General features: G+C 44.3%; 2 protein-coding genes and 2 pseudogenes across 3 annotated transcripts in view; 2 read left to right on the forward strand and 2 right to left on the reverse strand.

Moving 5' to 3' along the window:
- The window catches only part of LOC147582945 (GTPase IMAP family member 7-like), a 252,532-nt gene that overhangs the window by 147,906 nt on the left and 81,219 nt on the right, over nt 1-23,407 (forward strand). The gene's annotated exons all lie outside the window — the stretch shown is intronic.
- The window catches only part of LOC147582951 (GTPase IMAP family member 7-like), a 226,695-nt gene that overhangs the window by 20,207 nt on the left and 183,081 nt on the right, over nt 1-23,407 (reverse strand). The window lies entirely within an intron of this gene.
- On the forward strand, nt 4,580-6,872 carry LOC147582952 (GTPase IMAP family member 4 pseudogene; annotated as a pseudogene).
- On the reverse strand, nt 20,228-22,586 carry LOC147582953 (GTPase IMAP family member 1 pseudogene; annotated as a pseudogene).

Below are 23,407 nucleotides of genomic sequence, written 5' to 3' on the forward strand. Positions count from 1 at the left end.
GCTGAAGGGGTACTTGAAGAAATAATAGCTGAGAACTTCCCTGACGTGGGGAAGGAAAAAGGCATTGAAATCCAAGAGGCACAGAGAACTCCCTTCAGATGTAACTTGAATCGATCTTCTGCACGACATATCATAGTGAAACTGGCAAAATACAAGGATAAAGAGAAAATTCTGAAAGCAGCAAGGGGTAAACGTGCCCTCACATATAAAGGGAGACCGATAAGACTCGTGACTGATCTCTCTTTTGAAACTTGGCAGGCCAGAAAGAATTGGCACGAGATTTTCAGTGTGCTAGACAGAAAAAATATGCAGCCGAGAATCCTTTATTCAGCAAGTCTGTCATTTAGAATAGAAGGAGAGATAAAGGTCTTCCCAAACAAACAAAAACTGAAGGAATTTGTCACCACTAAACCAGCCCTACAAGAGATCCTAAGGGGGACCCTGTGAGACAAAGTACCAGAGACATCACTACAAGCATAAAACATACAGACATCACAATGACTCTAAACCCATATCTTTCTATAATAACACTGAAGGTAAATGGACTAAATGCGCCAACCAAAAGACATAGGGTATCAGAATGGATAAAAAAACAAGACCCATCTATTTGCTGTCTACAAGAGACTCATTTTAGACCTGAGGACACCTTTAGATTGAGAATGAGGGGATGGAGAACTATTTATCATGCTACTGGAAGCCAAAAGAAAGCTGGAGTAGCCATACTTATATCAGACAAACTAGACTTTAAATTAAAGGCTGTAACAAGAGATGAAGAAGGACATTATATAATAGTGACAGGGTCTATCCATCAGGAAGAGCTAACAATTATAAATGTCTATGCGCCGAATACCGGAGCGCCCAAATATATAAAACAATTACTCATAAACATAAGCAACCTTATTGAGAAGAATGTGGTAATTGCAGGGGACTTTCACACCCCACTTACAGAAATGGATAGATCATCTAGACACACGGTCAATAAAGAAACAAGGGCCCTGAATGAGACATTGGATCAGATGGACTTGACAGATATATTTAGAACTCTGCATCCCAAAGCAACAGAATATACTTTCTTCTCGAGTGCACATGGAACATTCTCCAAGATAGATCATATACTGGCTCACAAAACAGCCCTTCATAAGTTTAAAAGAATTGAAATCATACCATGCATACTTTCAGACCACAATGCTATGAAGCTGGAAATCAACCACAGAAAAACGTCTGGAAAACCTCCAAAAGCATGGAGGTTAAAGAACACCCTACTAACGAATGAGTGGGTCAACCAGGCAATTCGAGAAGAAATTAAAAAATATATGGAAACAAACGAAAATGAAAATACAACAATCCAAACGCTTTGGGACGCAGCGAAGGCAGTCCTGAGAGGAAAATACATTGCAATCCAGGCCTATCTCAAGAAACAAGAAAAATCCCAAATACAAAATCTAACAGCACACCTAAAGGAACTAGAAGCAGAACAGCAAAGGCAGCCTAAACCCAGCAGAAGAAGAGAAATCATAAAGATCAGAGCAGAAATAAACAATATACAATCTAAAAAAACTGTAGAGCAGATCAACGAAACCAAGAGTTGGTTTTTTGAAAAAATAAACAAAATTGACAAACCTCTAGCCAGGCTTCTCAAAAAGAAAAGGGAGATGACCCAAATAGATAAAATCATGAATGAAAATGGAATGATTACAACCAATCCCTCAGAGATACAAACAATTATCAGGGAATACTATGAAAAATTATATGCCAACAAATTGGACAACCTGGAAGAAATGGACAAATTCCTGAACACCCACACTCTTCCAAAACTCAATCAGGAGGAAATAGAAAGCTTGAACAGACCCATAACCAGCGAAGAAATTGAATCGGTTATCAAAAATCTCCCAACAAATAAGAGTCCAGGACCAGATGGCTTCCCAGGGGAGTTCTACTAGACGTTTAAAGCAGAGATAATACCTATCCTTCTCAAGCTATCCCAAGAAATAGAAAGGGAAGGAAAACTTCCAGACTCATTCTATGAAGCCAGTATTACTTTGATTCCTAAACCAGACAGAGACCCAGTAAAAAAAAGAGAACTACAGGCCAATATCCCTGATGAATATGGATGCAAAAATTCTCAATAAGATACTAGCAAATCGAATTCAACGGCATATAAAAGGAATTATTCACCATGATCAAGTGGGATTCATTCCTGGGATGCAGGGCTGGTTCAACATTCGCAAATCAATCAACGTGATACATCACATTAACAAAAAAAAAGAGAAGAACCATATGATCCTGTCAATCGATGCAGAAAAGGCCTTTGACAAAATCCAGCACCCTTTCTTAATAAAAACCCTTGAGAAAGTCGGGATAGAAGGAACATACTTAAAGATCATAAAAGCCATTTATGAAAAGCCCACAGCTGACATCATCCTCAACGGGGAAAAACTGAGAGCTTTTTCCCTGAGATCAGGAACACGACAGGGATGCCCACTCTCACCGCTGTTGTTTAACATAGTGCTAGAAGTGCTAGCATCAGCAATCAGACAACAAAAGGAAATCAAAGGCATCAAAATTGGCAAAGATGAAGTCAAGCTTTCGCTTTTTGCAGATGACATGATATTATACATGGAAAATCCGATAGACTCCACCAAAAGTCTACTAGAACTGATACATGAATTCAGCAAAGTTGCAGGATACAAAATCAATGTACAGAAATCAGTTGCATTCTTATACACTAACAATGAAGCAACAGAAAGACAAGTAAAGAAACTGATCCCATTCACAATTGCACCAAGAAGCATAAAATACCTAGGAATCAATCTAACCAAAGATGTAAAGGATCTGTATGCTGAAAACTATAGAAAGCTTATGAAGGTAATTGAAGAAGATTTAAAGAAATGGAAAGACATTCCCTGCTCATGGATTGGAAGAATAAATATTGTCAAAATGTCAATACTACCCAAAGCTATCTACACATTCAATGCAATCCCAATCAAAATTGCACCAGCATTCTTCTCGAAACTAGAACAAGCAATCCTAAAATTCATATGGAACCACAAAAGGCCGCGAATAGCCAAAGTAATTTTGAAGAAGAAGACCAAAGCAGGAGGCATCACAATCCCAGACTTTAGCCTCTACTACAAAGCTGTCATCATCAAGACAGCATGGTATTGGCACAAAAACAGACACATAGACCAATGGAATAGAATAGAAACCCCAGAACTAGACCCACAAACGTATGGCCAACTCATCTTTGACAAAGCAGGAAAGAACATCCAATGGAAAAAAGACAGTCTCTTTAACAAATGGTGCTGGGAGAACTGGACAGCAACATGCAGAAGGTTGAAACTAGACCACTTTCTCACACCATTCACAAAAATAAACTCAAAATGGATAAAGGACCTGAATGTGAGACAGGAAACCATCAAAACCTTAGAGGAGAAAGCAGGAAAAGACCTCTCTGACCTCAGCCATAGCAATCTCTTCCTCGACACATCCCCAAAGGCAAGGGAATTAAAAGCAAGAGTGAATTACTGGGACCTTGTGAAGATAAAAAGCTTCTGCACAGCAAAGGAAACAACAAACAAAACTAAAAGGCAACCAACGGAATGGGAAAAGATATTCGCAAATGACATATCGGACAAAGGGCTAGTATCCAAAATCTATAAAGAGCTCACCAAACTCCACACCCGAAAAGCAAATAACCCAGTGAAGAAATGGGCAGAAAACATGAATAGACACTTCTCTAAAGAAGACATCCGGATGGCCAACAGGCACATGAAAAGATGTTCAGCGTCGCTCCTTATCAGGGAAATACAAATCAAAACCACACTCAGGTATCACCTCACGCCAGTCAGAGTGGCCAAAATGAACAAATCAGGAGACTATAGATGCTGGAGAGGATGTGGAGAAACGGGAACCCTCTTGCACTGTTGGTGGGAATGCAAATTGGTGCAGCCGCTCTGGAAAGCAGTGTGGAGGTTCCTCAGAAAATTAAAAATAGACCTACCCTATGACCCAGCAATAGCACTGCTAGGAATTTATCCAAGGGACACAGGAGTACTGATGCATAGGGGCACTTGTACCCCAATGTTCATAGCAGCACTCTCAACAATAGCCAAATTATGGAAAGAGCCTAAATGTCCATCAACTGATGAATGGATAAAGAAATTGTGGTTTATATACACTATGGAATACTACGTGGCAATGAGAAAAAATGAAATATGGCCTTTTGTAGCAACGTGGATGGAACTGGAGAGTGTGATGCTAAGTGAAATAAGCCATACAGAGAAAGACAGATACCATATGGTTTCACTCTTATGTGGATCCTGAGAAACTTGACAGGAACCCATGGGGGAGGGGAAGGAAAAAAAAGAGGTTAGAGTGGGAGAGAGCCAAAGCATAAGAGACTGTTGAGAACTGAGAGCAAACTGAGGGTTGATGGGGGGTGGGAGGGAGGAGAGGGTGGGTGATGGGTATTGAGGAGGGCACCTTTTGGGATGAGCACTGGGTGTTGTATGGAAACCAATTTGACAATAAATTTCATATATAAATAAAAAAAAAGAAAGAAAAAGACACTTGGTCTTTCCACACAGGCATCCCTTTTGTACCCTACAAGGATGAGTTGGCTTGTGTAACCTGCCTAGCTGGCTTCTTAATGGGAGAAGCAAAGTTCCATTTTGAATATAAATGGGGAGGGGAGTCTCCCACTGAGATGCCCCAAAGTCAGATTTTGTGTTACTTGCTGCATTGCTCTTATGAGGAATAGCTACCAGCAGCAGCAGCAGCTCAGAATTCTCTTTGTAAACTATAATATTTTGTTTCCTCTTCTGTGGGCTACTTAGCTACAAAAAGGAAGAGTAAGAAGCTCCAGGAAATCCTGGAAAGTACTTGGGCATTCCCCAAGTATTGTAAGAGAACGTCAGGCTTTCTGTAGACTTCGAATAGGCTTCTCTAGAAGAGCCTTCTATAGAGTTCTGGGAGTGCCGCAGTCACTTATGGGGGGTGGTGTGCGGCTACAGAGGAGCGATGTGTGTGAGGGGAAATGGGGGGCCATGCAGGGGAAGCAGCTGGATTACCATCCTAATGCTGTGGCTTTTGTTTCCTGATGTCCCAGGGCTTAGAAACCAAGATGGCAGAGATTCACAGCTGAGACTAGTCTTAGTGGGTAAGACTGGAGGAGGGAAAAGTGCCACAGGCAACAGTATCCTTGGAGAGAAAGTGTTTCATTCCAGCATTGCGGCAACATCTGCCACCAAGACCTGTAAGAAACGGAAGAGCAGGTGGCAGGGAAGAAAAATTGTGGTCGTGGATACGCCTGGCATTTTCGACATCGAGGCACAGGATGCTGACACCTGCAAGGAGATTTCTCACTGCATCTTCCTGACCTCCCCAGGGCCTCATGCTCTGCTCCTGGTGGTCCTGCTGGGCCGGTACATGCAGGAAGAGTGAAAGGCCATGGAGAAGATCCTGCAAATGTTTGGATCTAGAGCTAGGAGATACATGATTCTCTTATTCACCCGGAAAGATGACTTGGATGGCATCAATTTCCATGATTACTTACAGAAAGCACCCAAAGGTATCCCAGAGTTGGTGGGCAAGTTTGGTGATCGCTACTGCGTGTTCAACAATCAGGCAACAGGAGCTGAGCAGGAGGCCCAGAGAAATCAGCTGCTTGCCCTGGTCCAGCGCATTGTTGCTGAGAATGAAGGAAGATGCTACACTAATAAGATGTACCAAAAGGCTGACAATGAGATTCAGAAACAAATGCAAGAAATGCAAGAATTTTACACAGCAGAGCCAGAGAGAGAGAGAGTGCAGATAAGAAAGGAGTTTGAAGACAAGATCAGAAAGCTGGAGGATAAACTGGAGCAACAGAAACAAATGGAACAAATGGAGAGGGAATTGGCTGATAAAGAGGCATTATATGTTGTAAAGCTGCAAAAACACAGAGATGAGAATCAGTATAAGATAGTTGACTTGATCATGAAAGCTCTGCAGATGGTTTTTCCTATCTTCTCTCACCTGTTTATGGAAGATTAACCCGAATGAGAAGATCTGATTTGCTACACATTTTCCACTGGCCCTGCCAAGCCCCTCACCCCAGAACTCATTCACCAACCTTGAAGCACTCTCGATTCTGTCTCTCAGACTCTCAGGACGAAGGGGTATAATCAGATTCACTGGTGGTGATTGGTAGATGTTTGATTGACTTACCAGGGGAGGGACACATTCTCAATTTGTGGAACTCCAGAGTAGAAGGTATTGATGGTCTTCTAAGAAGATGACCCCAAAATTTCTCTATTTGTCCCGAGTGAAATCCAGATTCCTTCTAGATTGGTGGATCCTCTCCCTTTGTTGCTTCTACTCACTTATTTTTGCTTTTAGGACATGGCAATCACCTTACCCATATGGTTTGTTACAAAGATTGGTTCTTCATGTTAGGTAGTCTAATGATGGAGATGCTTATAGAATTCTTTCCAGATGAATGGAAATTTATTTAGTTACATTTTTACAGAGGGACTCAAGTTGTTTCTTATCAGCTGCCCACTGAAGAACAAAGAGTTGTCTGGAAAATAGACCTCTCAGAACTCAACTAAGTGAAATGCCAGAAAGAGCAGTTGAAAGACAGAGATTGAACACAGAAGACAACAACGGTTTGCTGTATTCAGATATATCTACAGCAACTCTTTGACAGACTTCAGTGCAACATATTTGCTGAATAACCAGTTCTCTCCTTTTCATGTGAAACTAACTGTTGCCACTTCACCTCCACCACCTCAGTCCTTCATAACTTACTGCACATACCACCCTCTCCCAGCTGAACTGCTTGCTAGTTGGTATTATAATAAAAGTTTTCTGTTCTGTCATATTTCTATAAATTTTCAGTCCACTCCTTCTTGGAAAATACCTTTGATATTTCTTTTTATTTATTATTTTATTTAATATTTATTTATTTATTTATTTAGAGGCATGAGCAGGGGAGAGGCAGTGATAGAGGGAACCCCAAGCAGGCTCCACACATCAGTGCAGAGCTTGATGCAGGGCTCAAACCCACAAACCATGAGATCATGACCTGAGCTGAAACTGAGAGTGGGATGCTCAACGGACTGAGCCACCCAGGTGCCCTACGTTTGCCACTTCTTCTAAGACTACAGGTGTGAGTTTCACTTTTTGGTAACAGTTCAAGATGATTTCAGAGCTAGTCTTGGTCTACCCTCAACACATCTCTCCTCCTTTTCCTTGGAAATTCCCAGCCACATTCTCAACCCCTCTGCCAGTCAAACACCACCTTCTCGTTGGATTCATTCATTATGCACTGATAGAAATTATGTGTAACCAAGGCTTTAGAGGCCTTTCTGGTTTTCCTGGAGCAAAAATTCCCTTTAACATATGGATAACAGTAGGAGGTGTCTCTATCTGTTTTCTAGTTTTCTATTTGGTACTTCTCACATAATCCATGTGAAGGCTTCCCAAAGCACATTTCCATGTTCTACCAATATGTTCTGGTGGTCATATGTGACTTATGGCAACTCTCCTCACTCTGCCATCTTGACATTGGCTTGTCCATGCTCAAAGCCATTTTGCCCAAAGGGACATATACCTCTCCCAGTTTTCCTCAAACACCCATGAGTTTAGACTGTACTTTTAATTAATCTCGAGGATACAGGAAGCACACCACAAAGAAGCTCACAATCCCTCACAATCCCTTCTCCCCAGGAGAAGGGACCAAGATGGTGGAGTAGCATGGAAGTTTTCTGCTTCTCTCATTCCTGAAATTCAGCCAGATCAGCACAAAAGCATTTTGCACACTAGAAAATTTATCTGAGGATCAACATAACAATCTGTATAACCTGAGCCACAGAACTTGGCAGATACACAGGACGAGACGTGATTTGGGAGAGAGAGAAGCCATGGAGGATAGGGACTTGTTTTTGCTTGTGGAGATAGGAGAGAAACAGGGGGTAGAATACAGGAAAACACTCCCCCGAAAGGCAACTGTAGAGAAAGAGAAAGAGTGGAAACACCCAAAAGGGACTGAACAAGAAAGCAAGAAAGGAGAAAGTAGACTTTCAATACCATTAAGAAGAAGGGCCCTATAAACAAGGAAGCCCAGAGTTGGAAACTCTGTACCTCGGTACCTGGTGGTGATCTGGTGGGAAGGGTGAATCCCCAGGAGTGAGGTCCAAGGGCTCCGAGGGCCACGTGGGGAGAAGCAGTTCCCCTGCTAAGAGAACATTTGGTAGAGGTCGTGTGGCCTCCCCACAGGTAAGTGTCCCAGTGGACCCTGGAGAACAGCTGTTTGTTGGTTTTAGAACAAAGGCATTATGGGGCAGTGAAGTCTGGCACCAGATGTGTGTTGTGATTTACCACAATCCCCGAGATGCTGCTGCTACATGACTGGGTGAAAGTCTTGTGGGGCACATTGGTACCTGGCTGTAGGCTCTGGGCATCTGCAGCAGGTGGTCCCATGAATGTTCCCAGGGGTGGCGAGCACCTGGCCATTGCTTGGAAAGACCCTCCCACGGAGGGTTGGAGTGGGTCCACGTCAGAAATGAGGGATTTGGAAACACAGCCCCTTCTGAGATGAAATTCAGAAGGGAGGTGCCACCTCATGGCTTGGTCACAGTGTAGAAGTGGGGAGTGGATGGCTGCTGGAGACAAAAGAAGGTTGCATGTTTTTAATTATCAAATGTTTTCCTACTTTTTATTTCCTTTTTTCCCTCTTCTTTCCCTTTTTTCTCTACTCTGTCAAGCTTCTTTCAACAACCAGACCAACACACCTAGGATCTAGCATCCTTCATTTGATTTTTTTGTGTGTTGTTTAAAATTTTTAAATTTTTTAAATAATTCCTTTACTTCTTCCAAAATGAAGGAATTCACTGAAAAGAAAGGACAGGAGGAAATGCTCCTGACAAACAAGCAAAATGTCTGAACCAGAATTTAGAGTCCCGATAATACGAATATTAGCTGGGTTAGAAAAAAGCATAGATTCCCTTTCTGTGGAGATAAAAGAAGTAAAATTTGCCATCATGAAATTAAAAATGCTAGAACTGAGATGCAATCTCATATGGTTGCCACGGTGGCAAGGATGGATGCAGCAGAGCAGGGAATCGATGATGCAGAGGACAAACTTATGGAGGTTAATGAAGCAGGAAAAAAAGAGGGAAACTAAGGCAAAAGAGCATGATATAAGATTTAGAGAACGTGGTGACTCATTCAAAAGGAACAACATCCGAATAATAGGGGTGCCAGAAAATGAAGACAGAGAACACAGAGAAGAAGGTTTATGTGAGGAAATCATACCAGAACACTTTCCTACCCTGAGGAAAGACAGACATCAAAACCCAGGAAGCACAGAGAACTCCCATCAGATTCAAGGAAAACCAACTATCAACAAGTCATTTCATATTCAAATTCACAAAATAAACAGACAAGGAAAGAATTGTGAAAGCAGCAAAGGAAAAAAGCCCTTAACCTACAAGTGCAACCAGATCAGGTTCTCAGCAGACCTATCCACAGAAATTGGCAGGACAGAAAGGAGTGGCGGGATATATTCAATGTGCTGAACTGGAAAAGCAAGCAGCCCAAAGCTCTTTATTCAGCAAGGCTGTTTGTTCAAAATAGAAAGAGAGATAAAGTGTTTCCCAGACACAGGAAAACTATAGACGTTTGTGAAAAGCAATCAGCCTGGAACGAAATTGTGTGGGGGACTCTCTCAGGGGAGAAAAGGTGAACCAAAGCAAAAAAAGACAAAAGCAACAAAGACCAGAGAACACCACCAGAAACTCAAACTCTACAGGCAACACAATGGCAATGAATTCATATCTTTCATTACTCACTCTACATGTCAATGGACTAAATGCTCTAGTCAAAAGACATAGGCCAACAGAATGAATAAGAAATCAAGATCCATCTTTAGATCCAAAGACCTGTTTTATTTTTTTATTTTTATTTTTTCCCTCTTTTTTTTTAATATATGAAATTTATTGTGAAGTTGGTTTCCATACAACACCCAGTGCTCATCCCAAAAGATGCCCTCTTCAATACCCATCACCGACCCTCCCCTCCCTCCCACACCCCATCAACCCTCAGTTTGTTCTCAGTTTTAAAGAGTCTCTTCAGCTTTGGCTCTCTCCCACTCTAACCTCTTTTTTTCCTTCCCCTCCCCCATGGGTTTCTGTTAAGTTTCTCAGGATCCACATAAGAGTGAAAACATATGGTATCTGCCTTTCTCTGTATGGCTTATTTCACTTAGCATCACACTCTCCAGTTCCATCCACGTTGCTACACAGGGCCATATTTCATTCTTTCTCATTGGTGTGCACATTTTCTTAAGCACCAATTCTCTGATACAGATTTGTGAGAAAGGACAATGAGATAGGGAGATTTTAATTCTATTTTTAATTCCTCTTGACTTAATAGTTGCTTTTGTAGGAAAAATGCTTTGAGCAGGCTTATGGAAATGAGGCCCTTAGACTTTAAGTCAACTGCTTCTTGTGGAGCAGTGTGGAGTACACGGGGAACAGCCTACTTAGCAAAATTAAACCTAGACACTGCACACCTACCTCGTTCTCACCCTCATGGTGAATTCCCTTGACAATCTTCCAACCAAATTTTCATACAATTCTTCATGCTTCTTCATTCCTCCCTGAACTGAGGAAAAGACAATATACCTTTTGCTTCCTGAACCTGGAGAGGTGGAATCTGGGACACATGTCTCATTGGTTTATTCTTTCTTCCTCTGTTTTCTTTCCCCTAGAAGAAGACAGAGTGTTCTCAACTTCTATTACCTGGACATCTAGTATATAAAATTCTATTGGGCAGCAAGGGAGCCCTGGGCTTCGTCATGCAAATTGGACAAGTGATAGACTATAGGCAATCCCTTGTGAAGAAACACCAACACCCTGGATTACAAGGCTGTCATGTTTTCACAAATCCTTTTTTTTTTTTTTTTTTTTTTTTTTTTTTAGTCTAGAAGCTGTTTCTTCATGTTTTTTTTCTCTCTACTGTGTGAAGCATTAGCATGTATCAGAGCCATCGGGAAGGCTTGTTAAAGTACAAAGCCTGATTCAGTAGGCTCGGGGTGGAGCTTGAGAATCTGCATTCCCTACAGGTTGTGTTGTTTGCAGGTGTTGCCCATGCTGCTCGTCTGGGACCATAGCTTCAGAGTGACCGCCCAGTAGCAAATAACCTCACATTTGAAAGGGACAAAGTCATTTCAATCATATTCAAGGCATTTCCCTCGTTCCAAATGTTACCAGCTAGATTCAGAATACTGAAGACTCCTCCTCTCCAAGATTCACAAGTATACATGCAAAGAACTAAATCAAATAAGGCAAAATACCAGATTTCTATCAAAAGTCTAGGACTGCCTAGTAAAGAGGGAGTGGAGACCAGAGCAGGAGCCAAAACCCAAAGTTGGAAAACTTTATTCTTCTCCCTGAATGGAACAGAGCTAGTCGCACACCCTGGGGCCATCTGACAACCAGATTTACTGTCCAAGAAGGTGACTCAGCTGGGACCTGCCAGAAAGAATTTCTTTGGTGTGTATACAGAATGGAATAAGGGACCAAAAGTGTGGGTCACGTCTGGCCCCAGTAAGCTAAGACGGAGAAAGTACCATCTGTTTCATGCTTTTAAAAAGTAAAACATAATAGGAAAAAGTGGTCTACTGAACTATCCTAACATTCTCACATTGTAAAACAGATCAATCACTGTCTTTCATGAGGAGATCATTTATGAAGGGCTCGCAGCAGAGTTTCTGCTTCCCTGGGGTGAAGGTGGAGGGATCAGCACTTTCTCCTCTGAGCCAGAGAGAGGAGAGTCACCTCTTGTATCCTTCTCTGTGTCTTTCAAAAAAATGCTAATGAGGTGCCTGGGTGGCTCAGTTGGTCAAGCATCTGACTACTGGTTTCCTTTACCTGAGGTCATGATCTCATGGTTTCCTGAATTGTAGCCCTGAGTAGGGGTCCATGCTGACAGTGGAAGGCCTGCTTGGGATTCTGTCTCTCCTTCTCTCTCTGCCCTTCCCCCTTTGTGCTATCTCGGGTTCTCTCAAAATAATAAATAAACTTTAGGGGAAAAAGGAGGTGGGATTATACCAGGTTGGCCTGACCTAATCAAAAAATATTTAAAAGCAAGAGATTCTCCCACTGGAGAGAATATCCATGTTGAATATCTGTATTGAGAACTGCCTATCAAGAGGGACAGCCAGGGTGACCCTCTGGGAGGAGGAACTCAGTCCTACAACCACAAGCAACTCAATGCTGCCAACAACTTGAATGAATTTGGAAAAAAACCTTGGACTCCACAGAGGACACCACTGAGCAGCTGACTCCTTGACTGAAGCTTCAAGCAACTCTGAGCACAGGACCCAGTCAGGCCTTGCCTAGACTCCAGACCCCCAGAGATGGAGCCAATAAGCGTATGTTGTTTCAAGTTGCTAAGTTGGAGGTCATTTGTTAGGCACCGATAAAAAAGTAATGCACTTGTTATATTTATAGTGAGTTTCTTTTAAATAGCATGTGGTTGGCCTTGCTTTTTTTTTTTTTTTCTTTTAAATTTTTTTTTTCAACGTTTATTTATTTTTGGGACAGAGAGAGACAGAGCATGAACGGGGGAGGGGCAGAGAGAGAGGGAGACACAGAATCGGAAACAGGCTCCAGGCTCTGAGCCATCAGCCCAGAGCCTGACGCAGGGCTCGAACTCACGGACCGCGAGATCGTGACCTGGCTGAAGTCGGACGCTTAACCGACTGCGCCACCCAGGCGCCCCTTGGCCTTGCTTTTTAATCCAGTCCTACAGTCCCTGCTTTTTATTCCGGGGTGTTTAAACCATTCATCACAGTCTACATGGAAGTACTATTAGACCACTTCACATGTCGTTTAAGGAACTTACACTAGTGTACTTAACAATTTCTCCCTCCTGGGTGTTGTCATGCCTGACTTTCACATACATTGTAGGTCCCTCAATACACTATTACTATTTTTGTTTTAGACAATTATTTTTTAGAGCTATAAAATGTAAGCTACAAAATGTCTTTTGTATTATCTTCCTTTTTGCCATTTCTGGAGCTTTTTATTTCTTTAGGTAAATACAAATTTCTGTCTCGTATCACCTTCATTCCTTCTGGATGAGGAACTTCCTCCAATATTTGTTGTAGCACAGGTAAGTCAACAGTGATTCCGCTCAGCTTCTTTGAGGCAGCCTTTAGCTCACTTTTATATTTGAAAGCTATTTTTATTGCTTAGAGAATTCTGGGCTGACACTTTTGTTCTTTCAGTAATATAAAGATGTCACTCAATTGTGTTTCGGATTGCAAGCTCTGACAAGGAATCATCTGTGATTACAATCTTTATTCCTCTCATATAATGTGCCTTTTACACTGCAGTTATTTTTAAGTCTTCCTCTTTATCTTTGGTTTTTAGCAGTTTGAGTATGAAGTGCCTAGATTTTTATTTGTTTGTTTCTGTATTTATCCTGCTCAAGCTTCTCTGGGACTCTTGGATCTGTGTCTTGGTGTCTTCCCTTGTTTTTACAAACGTCTGAACCATTATCTCTTCAAATGTTTCTTCTGTTCATTCTCTTTTTTTCTTCTTCTGGTACTTCAGATATATGTGTGTTAACCTGTTTGATTTGCCTTGCAGCTCCCAGATACTCTATTCTCTTTTTCTTTTTCTCACTCATTTTTAACTTTTGTTTTCATTTGAAGAATTTCTATTCTCTCTTCTTCAAATTCACTGACTCATGTTGAGTCATCTGTGTTGATTGATGTACCTGCTAGGGAATACTTCATCTCTGATAGTGCTTTTGACTTCTACCACGTATGTTTGATTCTTATGGTTTTCATCTGCCTGTTGAAATTTCCCCATCTTTTATTTCATGTTGTCCAGTTTTTCTTCAGTCCTTGTTGTTATTTTAAAATCCCCGTTCAGTTTCTGGACATTTCTGAGTCTACCCTGTTGTTGTGTTTTATTTTTGTTGTCCTGCTTTTATTTTATTTTATTTATTTATTTTTTTAAATTTTTTTTTCAACGTTTTTTATTTATTTTTGGGACAGAGAGAGACAAAGCATGAACGGGGTAGGGGCAGAGAGAGAGGGAGACACAGAATCAGAAACAGGCTCCAGGCTCCGAGCCATCAGCCCAGAGCCCGATGCGGGGCTCGAACTCACGGACCGCGAGATCGTGACCTGGCTGAAGTCGGACGCTTAACCGACTGCGCCACCCAGGCACCCCTGTTCTCCTGCTTTTAAAACAAGTTTCATAATTTTATTAAATTGTAGACATAGGAGGAAAGGAGCAAATGAAATAAATAATATTGATGCCTAGATACAGAATCCCTTGTCTTCCATCAGGCTGTTAGGGTGGGATTTGAGTCAGCCCACAGGGAATTGGACTGGTTGGGATTGTTGCTACAATTATGGATGGAGCAGCTAAGGCCCCATATTTCTCTAGGGTGCCTTGAACTTAGTGTGGGCACTCAGATGGCAGGTGGTTTTACTCAGTGTTTTCATCCTGTTTACCTTCAGCTTCCAGTCATCCCTACACACTCTGCTTCCCAGAATCTCTCCAGGCCCGTGATGGATGGCTGGTGCTTATCAATCATTGCTCCTATGGCGTGTGGGGGCAGGGCAGCACATATGTCTGTTGTCTTGGTCCAGCCTGAGTCTTAAGCATGGCCTGTGCACCTGGGTCTGGGGACGTGGCCTTCTCAGTAGGTCTGACTGTACTAGGGTTCTCAAGAGAAACAGAAACAGGTGGAAAGATATCAATATCTATAACTACCAACTCTATTTCTCTCTCTATCTCTCTATTTATCGATGTAGATATATATCTATATCTATAGATATTGGTATCTTTCCACATTTGCACTTTGTAACTGGCATCTAATCATATCCTACCTTATACTTCCACTAGCTCCCAGGAATATACACACAATAATGTGCAGTATTTATTATTGTGAAAAATACCTGTGGAGTATGTATGAGTGTGAAATGTATCTGTTTATGAAATCCTTTTTTTTAATTTATGAGTATTTACTATTACGAAAAGTTTCCTCTTGGATTTGATGATTCTGTATCACAGTTTTATGGAATTTAACCTACAAAGTGGTTTTATCATATTATTTCATCATACACGAAAGCTATCAAGATGAACATTACTGTGATCATGTCAGTAATGAAACGGAACCCCTTTCGGCCCCACCTCTTGGAGCAGGTGCATAGGGGATGGCTCTGAGACAGACACAAGTCCGGGGCCACGTGCCACACCCTGCTCTCCCCGCCACTCCTTCTAACGCGCCCTCGCCATGTCCCAAGCAGGGCTTTTTACCCGTGGGTGTCGAAGCCGTCCTTTGATTCAAGCAGGCATTTCCGTATGCGAATTTAAAAGCCATAATACTTATATTTATTTTAACTTCCCATTTCTATATGCAAACAAGACAGAAACAAAGAACAATTGGAGGGCATGTATGGACACGTGTGCACGAGACAACGTGAAATGAAAGAATGACGGGTTAAAGTCAGCCCCACAGTGCGTGCTCGTGCACACGCCGCCCTGGAGGCAGAGCTGGGGACAGCGGCCGTCCCCCAACCCCAGCCCCTTCCCTGCTGCCCCGCGGGTTCCCGAGTTGCCGGGTTACCAAAGGGATCCCTCATCGCTCAGAGCCCCCGTGTGAGCCCCGCAGGGCTGCTGAGGACCCTAAAGACGGAGGTTAATGGCGGATTTCCGCCCAGCGGCACTTCACCGAGCCCAGCTCACTGCAACGGCCACCGGGGCCCTCAGCCTCCTGACCACAGCTCACCACAACCCTGAAGTCCAACCTGCCACCCGCATTCTGGCGCCCCAGGAACTAGTGGCATCTAAGCACAGGCGCGCGCGGGCCCTTTTAATCCACGTGGAACTAGGATAGCCCTAGGGGTCCCCCCAACAACCTCCTTCTCCACGTGGAGCTGCCCCCACCTCCGCCAACACCACCTTCCTTCCAGCCCCTACCCTGGGCCAGGTGAGTAGGTGCCTCCTGTTGCCTCCACACCTCCGGACTAGAGCATGGCTGATTTGAAGACAGGAGCTAACTTCCTTGAAATTGTTTTGTCACATTGTGACAGAGCAATAAGGAAACCCTATGGGTTGGTTACACAACCTAAGGATGGCATCTGATTTTCTAGTGATGTGGAGGTCAAGCACTTTCATGGGCTGGCCTACCGCCATTAAACTCCATAGTACCACCATAGCAGTGGAATGTCAGGGTCTGAGGCTTTCCACCAGTGCACCTGTGGCTCCCTCTTTCTCCATTGTGAGAGGACCTCTGGGTTTTGCTTTGTTTTGTTTTGTTTTGTTTGTTTGTTTTGTTTTTTTGCATAGTAATTCATTTGAGAAGCACAATGAAGACATTCCCCAAATTTCGACTTCACTTTGGAAAGACATCAGCCATAATAAATGCTAGAAACTTGGGAACTGTTTTATTTTCAGTATAGTTATTTCTCTTTTTTCGCAGTAAATTATTGTAAAGGAAATAAACCGATGTATCAGAAGTAAACATTAATATGTATGACCCTGACATCACTTTCACGGGTGATAATAAAACATCCAAGGGTCACAAAGGGCCAGATCTAGCCGGGAATAAGAACTAGGACTGTATTAAGGAGGGTCAGTGTCTGCTTTGGTCTGAATGTTTGTGTCCCCCAACAGGTTTTATATATTGAAAATTTCGTGCCCAAGGGGATGGTTTTAGGAGCTGGGGTCTTTGGAAGGTGAGTCAGTCAAGAGGGTAGATCCCATATGACTGAGAATTGTGCCCTTCTACAAGAGGCCCCAAGAAGCTGACTCATCTCTTCCACCATGTGAGGACACAGCCAGATGTCAGCAGCCTGCAACCCAGAGAGGTCTCTCACCAGATCCTGACTGAAATCACATCTCCATCTTGGACCTCCAACCTCTAGAACCATGCAGAAAATTTTTCTGCTATTTAGAAGTGGCCCAGTCTGTGCTTTTTTTAATTTTATTTTTTATTTTTTTAATATGAAATTTATTGTCAAATTGGTTTCCATACAACACCCAGTGCTCATCCCAACAGGTGCCCTCCTCAATGCCCATCACCTCCTGCGTCCCTCCCACCCCACATCAGCCCTCAGTTTATTCTCAGTTTTTAAGAGTCTCTATTGGTTTATTTCCCTCCCTCTCTAATGGTTTTTTTTTTTCCTTCCCCTCCCCCATGGTCTTCTGTTAAGTTTCTCAGGATCCAGATAAGAGTGAAAACATATGGTATCTATCTTTCTCTGTATGACTTATTTCACTTAGCATAACACTCTCCAGTTCCATCCGCATTGCTACAAAAGGCCATATTTCATTCTTTCTCATTGCCAAGTAGTATTCCATTGTGTATATGAGACACAATTTCTTTATCCATTCATCAGCTGATGGACATTTAGGCTCTTTCCATAATTTGGCTATTGTTGAGAGTGCTGCTATAAATATTGGGTACAAGTGCTGCTATGCATCAGCACTCCTGTACCGCTTGGGTAAATTCCTAGCAGTGCTATTGCTGGGTCATAGGGTAGTTCTATTTTTAATTTTTTGAGGAACCTCCACAGTTTTCTGGAGCAGCTGCACCAGTTTGCATTCCCACCAACAGTGCAAGAGGGTTCCTGTTTCTCCACATCCTCTCCAGCATCTATAGCTTCCTGATTTGTTCATTTTAGCCACTTGATGGTGTGAGGCGGTATCTCAGTGTGGTTTTGATCTGTATTTCCCTGATGAGGAGTGATGTTGAGCATCTTTTCATGTGCCTGTTGGCCATCTGGATGTCTTCTTTAGAGAAGTGTCTATTCATGTTTTCTGCCCATTTCTTCACTGGAGTATTTGTTTTTCAGGTGTGGAGTTTGGTGAGTTCTTTATAGATTTTGGATACTTGCCCTTTGTCTCATATGTCATTTGCAAATATCGTTTCCCATTCTGTTGGTTGCCTTTTAGTTTTGTTGGTTGTTTCCTTTGCAGTGCAGAAGCTTTTTATCTTCATGACGCCCCAAAAGTTCATTTTTGCTTTTAATTCCCTTGCCTTTAGAGATGTGTCACGTAAGAAATTGCTGTGGCTGAGGTCAGAGAAGTTATTTCCTGCTTTCTCCTCTAGGGTTTTGATGGTTTCCTGTCTCACATTCCGGTCATTTATCAATTTTGAGTTTATTTTTGTGAATGGTGTAAGAAAGTGGTCTTGTTTCATTCTTCTGCATGTTGCTGTCCAGTTCTCCCAGCATCATTTGTTAAAGAGACTTTTTTCCATTGGATATTCTTTCCTGCTTTGTCAAAGATGAGTTGGCCATACTTTTGTGGGTCCAATTCTGGAGTCTCTATTCTATTCCATTGGTCTATGTGTCTATTTTTGGGTCAATACCATGCGGTCTTGGTGATTACAGCTTTGTAGTAGAGGCTAAAGTCTGGGATTGTGATGCCTCCTGCTTTGGTCTTCTTCTTCAATATTACATTGGCTATTCAGGGTCTTTTGCGGCTCCATACGAATTTTAGGATTGCTTGTTCTAGCTTCAAGAAGAATGCTGGTGCAATTTTGATTAGGATTGCATTGAACGTGTAGATAGCCTTGGGTAGTATTGACATTTTAACAATATTTACTCTTCCAATCCATGAGCATGGAATGTTTTTCCATTTCTTTGTATCTTCTTCAATTTCCTTCATAAGCTTTCTATAGTTTTCAGCATCCAGATCTTTTACATGTTTGGTTAGGTTTATTCCTAGGTATTTTATGCTTCTTGGTGCAATTGTGAATGGGATCAGTTTCTTTATTTGTCTTTCTGTGGCTCCATTATTGGCGTATAAGAATGCAACTGATACTGTACATTGATTTTGTATCCTGCGACTTTGCTGAATTTATGTATCAGGTCTGGCAGACTTTGGGTGGAGTCTATCGGGTTTTCCATGTATAATATCATGACATCTGCAAAAAGTGAAGGCTTGACTTCATCTTTGCCAGTTTTGATGCCTTTGATTTCCTTTTGTTGTCTGATTGCTGATGCTAGAACTTCCAACACCATGGTAAACACAGTGGAGAGAGTGGACATCCCTGTCGTGTTCCTGATCTCAATCCCTCAGAAATACAAGCAATTCTCAGGGAATACTATGAAAAATTATATGCCAACAAATTGGACAACCTGGAAGAAATGGACAAATTCCTAAGCACCCACACACTTCCAAAACTCAAACAGGAAGAAATAGAAAATTTGATCAGCTATCAAAAATCTCCCAACAACTAAGAGTCCTGTACCACATGGTTTCCCTGGGGAATTCTACCAGACATTTAAAGCAGAGATAATACTTATCCTTCTCAAGCTGTTACAAAAAATAGAAGGGGAAGGAAAACTTGTAGACTCATCCTATGAAGCAAGCATTACTTTGATTCCTAAACCAGACAGATACCCAACAAAAAAAAGAGAACTACAGGCCAATATCCCTGATAAATATGGATGCAAAAATTCTCAGTAAGATACTAGCAAATCAAAATCAACAGCATATAAAAAGAATTGTTCACCATGATCAAGTGGGATTCATTCCTGGGCTGCAGGACTGGTGCAACATATGCAAATCAATCAGTGTGATACTCACATGAATAAAAGAAAAGAACCATGTGATCCTGTCAATCAATGCAGAAAAACCATTTGACAAAATTCAGCATCCTTTCTTAAAAAAACCCTGGAGAAAGTTGGGATAGAAGGAACATACTTAAACACCATAAAGGCCATTAATGAAAAGCCCACAGCTAATATCATCCTCAATGGGGAAAAACTGAGAGCTTTCCCATTGTTTTTGTTTTTTTTTTTTAATTTTTTTTCAACGTTTATTTATTTTTGGGATAGAGAGAGACAGAGCATGAACGGGGGAGGGGCAGAGAGAGAGGGAGACACAGAATGGGAAACAGGCTCCAGGCTCTGAGCCATCAGCCCAGAGCCTGACGCGGGGCTCGAACTCACGGACCGCGAGATCGTTGCCTGGCTGAAGTCGGACGCTTAACCGACTGCGCCACCCAGGCGCCCCCCATTGTTTTTTTTTTAATAGCAACCCAAGTGGACTAAGACAGTGTCTACGTTTTGATAAATGCTCAAACACACACAAAAATGTTTGTTTCCCTTTGCCATGAATCCACTTTCTATATAAAACACTACCAGTCAATGCACTATTTTTTCAAGAAGGAAAAATACATCCACACTACTAAAATGAATTAAGGACATTTGAAAGTTAACCACATTTATTTGAATAGTGTACATATAGTCAAAAGTGACATCTAAACGCTAAAAGTGAACTTGAGCCTTTGCAAAGTCGATATAGTGTCCAAGGCTTCCTGCGTCATTAAGACTCGCAGTCTGAAACTCCACGTTTCCTTTGAAATTGGTTTTAAGTCTCTCTCAGCGCCTTGTACCCAGCCCCTCTCCTTGCAGGCTCCCCGCATTTGGAAGGGCAGCGCCTTCAATCTGGGTTTGGGGCCCCCCCACGGGAAAAGCAGCAGGACAGGTAACAGTTCCCCCTCCAGGAGCTGGAGCGCCCGCTGCCACCCCTACCGCGGGCCCCCAGGCAGCGCCGCCCCCGTCCCCGCCCCAGACCGCGGGACACCAGCCGCGCGGACACCAGGCGGAGAGTGTCCTCGGGACGCGCGTGGCGCCGGGCCCACGCCAGGCCGTACACGTCATCGGTGAAGGGCGCGCCGTCGTGCTCCAGCGCCAGCCGCTCCACCAGCGCCAGCAGCTCGCCCATCTGCGCATCGCATTCGGCGCCCTCCGCCCGGTTGTCCAGGGCGCACACGCGGCCGCCGCACTCGGCCACCAGGACCTGCAGCGCGCGGTTGTCGGTGGCGCGCACGTAGTCGTGCAGCGAGCCCCCCTCCAGGTCCTCCCGGCGCGTGAAGACGAGCACGGCGCGCGCCAGGACGCCGGCGCCGAACAGCTCGCGGACGCCGCGCGCCGCCTCCTCGTCCTGGGCGGTGAAGCGGCCCAGCTGCGTGACCAGCAGCAGCGCGTGCGGCCCGGGCGCCGAGAGCAGGTAGCAGCTGGCCCGCTCGGTGCAGTCCGGGTCCGCGTGCCGGCCTTGGGCGGTGAAGAGGTCGGGGGTGTCGGTGACCTCCACGCGCCACCCGGCCCAGCTGCGGCTCCCCAGGGCGCAGCTTCTGGTCACCAGGGTGGCCGCGAGCCTGGACGGGAAGAGCCTGTGGCCCAGGATGCTGTTGCCCGTGGCGCTCTTGCCCACTCCAGTCCTGCAGGCCAGGATGAGCCTGAGCCTGAGCTCCTGCGGGAGCGGCTGCTGCTGGTCGTCCAGGTCCTGGGAACTTGTGAGGACAGAGTAGGCGTGGGCCGCCGGCCTGAGAGCGCGCGTCCCGCTCCACCGGGGCTCCGGGGTGCCCCCTGAACGGAGGAGGGCACCGACGCCTCCCGCTTCTGCTTGTCCAACCAGGCCTTTCCCAGGCGCTCAGGTTAGACTTGTGTGACTCCGGGGGCAACTTTAGCCACTTTCTTCCATCTTTGGCTTCAGTGCGTGCACCTGTCCCCCAGTCCATGCTCTGGCACCGGGTGCACACTGCTCTGGAGGGTCCCCCTCGACGGTCGCAGGCCATGACTTCAGCTGACATTGCCTCTGGTCGTCCGCACCTTGCAGAGCTGCTCCGTGCTCGACGACTTCCCAGGCCTCTGCCACACTTCTCCAGGGGCCATCCCAGCGAGGAGATGCGGGAGGGCACAGAAGGCCAGGGAGTGAAGGGCTGTCTGGAGTCCCAGACAACCCGAGTTGGAATCACAGCCCCGCATGTGCCAGCTGTAGAACCCTGGGCAAGTTTAGTTTAAGCGTTCAACGTCTTCTGCATAATGGGAGGGGTGACAGAGAGTTGTGTCTCCCAGGGTTGCTCAGAGTATTAGGTGACAGGATCTCTTTGCTTCTTCCTTCCTCCACTTCCCCTCCTCCTCCCTCTTCTCTCTAGGAAACCTGCTTCCAGTAAGACACAGTTAACCCTCCATCCTTGTTCACGGACACAGTCTACCTGGTAAACCGTGTTCCCTCTAGTCCATGATCTCAACCCTCCACATCTTCTGTGGGGATCGGAGTAGATGTATTATCCTCATTGTACCCTTTGGGACCCAAGGCACAGGCTAGTCAAGGCACTTAATATCCTACAGTAGGGCAGCGGCAGAGGTCCAGCAAAAATGCAAAGCTGGGGCTCTAGCTGTTTCACCCCAGCATGGGCACATGTCTGGGATTTGTCTCTGTTCAGTCTTTTTTTTTTTTTAATGTTTATTTATTTTTGAGAGAGACAGAGACAGAATGCGAGTGGGTTGGGATAGAGAGAGAGAGGAGACGAATCTGAAACAGGCTCCAGGCTCTGAGCTGTCAGCACAGAGCCCAACGTGGGGTTTGAACTCACGAGCTGCGAGATCATGACCTGAGCTGGAGTCAGACGCTCAACCAACTGAGCCACCCAGGTGCCCCAATGTCTCTGTTCAGTCTGGAGTTAGCCCATGGCCTTGGGACCCAGAGCTGACATCTAGGGGCAAGTACACACTGAGATCAGTTCTTACCATAGGCATTTTCTTCATCTCTGGCCATCTTGCGTCCTCCCATGCCCACCTGAAAGAGTTCCAAACACAACCTGTTAGTTCCTTCATTCCTTCAATCATTCATTCGTTTATCGAATAGGTATAACTACCTAAGGTGGCTCAGGCAAGGTTCAAAGAGCTGTTGACATCCCAATGAAAAGGTCATGATTCCTGCCCTCCTCTGAACATCAGAATTTGGGGAAGAACCCTGGAAGGACCTGGTTGGTATTGGAACCAAACCGTGAGAACCTTTGGTGAGCCTCGTTGGTCCTTTCAGGGACCGTGAATGCAAATGACAGAGTGGAAGTGATAACCTGTCCTCTGTGTCAGTGAGTGAGCCTTAGTTGAGAATTTCCCAGGTAATTTATGTCAGTGGCATTAACTGTAGGCACAAAGTTTTCCCAGAAGCGTCCACAGCCAGGGGAGACTTTGGAAAACCCTGAGAATCAGAAATTCTCCTCAGTGACATAGGGAACCACCTTAGGGCGGTTGGCCGGGGATGGGCCGGGGAGGGTGGTGCGGGGGGGGGGGGGGGGCAGAGGACAAGAAGAGAGTTTGCAGTTTGCTTTTGAAAATTGGAAAGGATACCTATCTCCCATGCTGATGTGAAGAACCTGTGATCTGCTCTCCGAAGACCAAAGAATTTGGCTTGTGTCATTTGTGTAAATATGACCTGTGTGCTGGAGAGATGGGACACTCCCTTCCGGCTCCTGGTGTTCCTGCCCCGAATCTGAGGCCTCTCAAACTAAGCGATGACCCCAAGTCTGGCAGGATTTACTACAGCTAGCCACTCAGTGATGGAGTCTGCTTGATCTCACGAGGACCTGGTCA

Source organism: Puma concolor, chromosome A2 (genome assembly GCF_028749965.1).
Source record: "Puma concolor isolate L17-30 chromosome A2, mPumCon1.1.hap2, whole genome shotgun sequence".
Taxonomy (NCBI): Eukaryota; Metazoa; Chordata; class Mammalia; order Carnivora; family Felidae; genus Puma; species Puma concolor.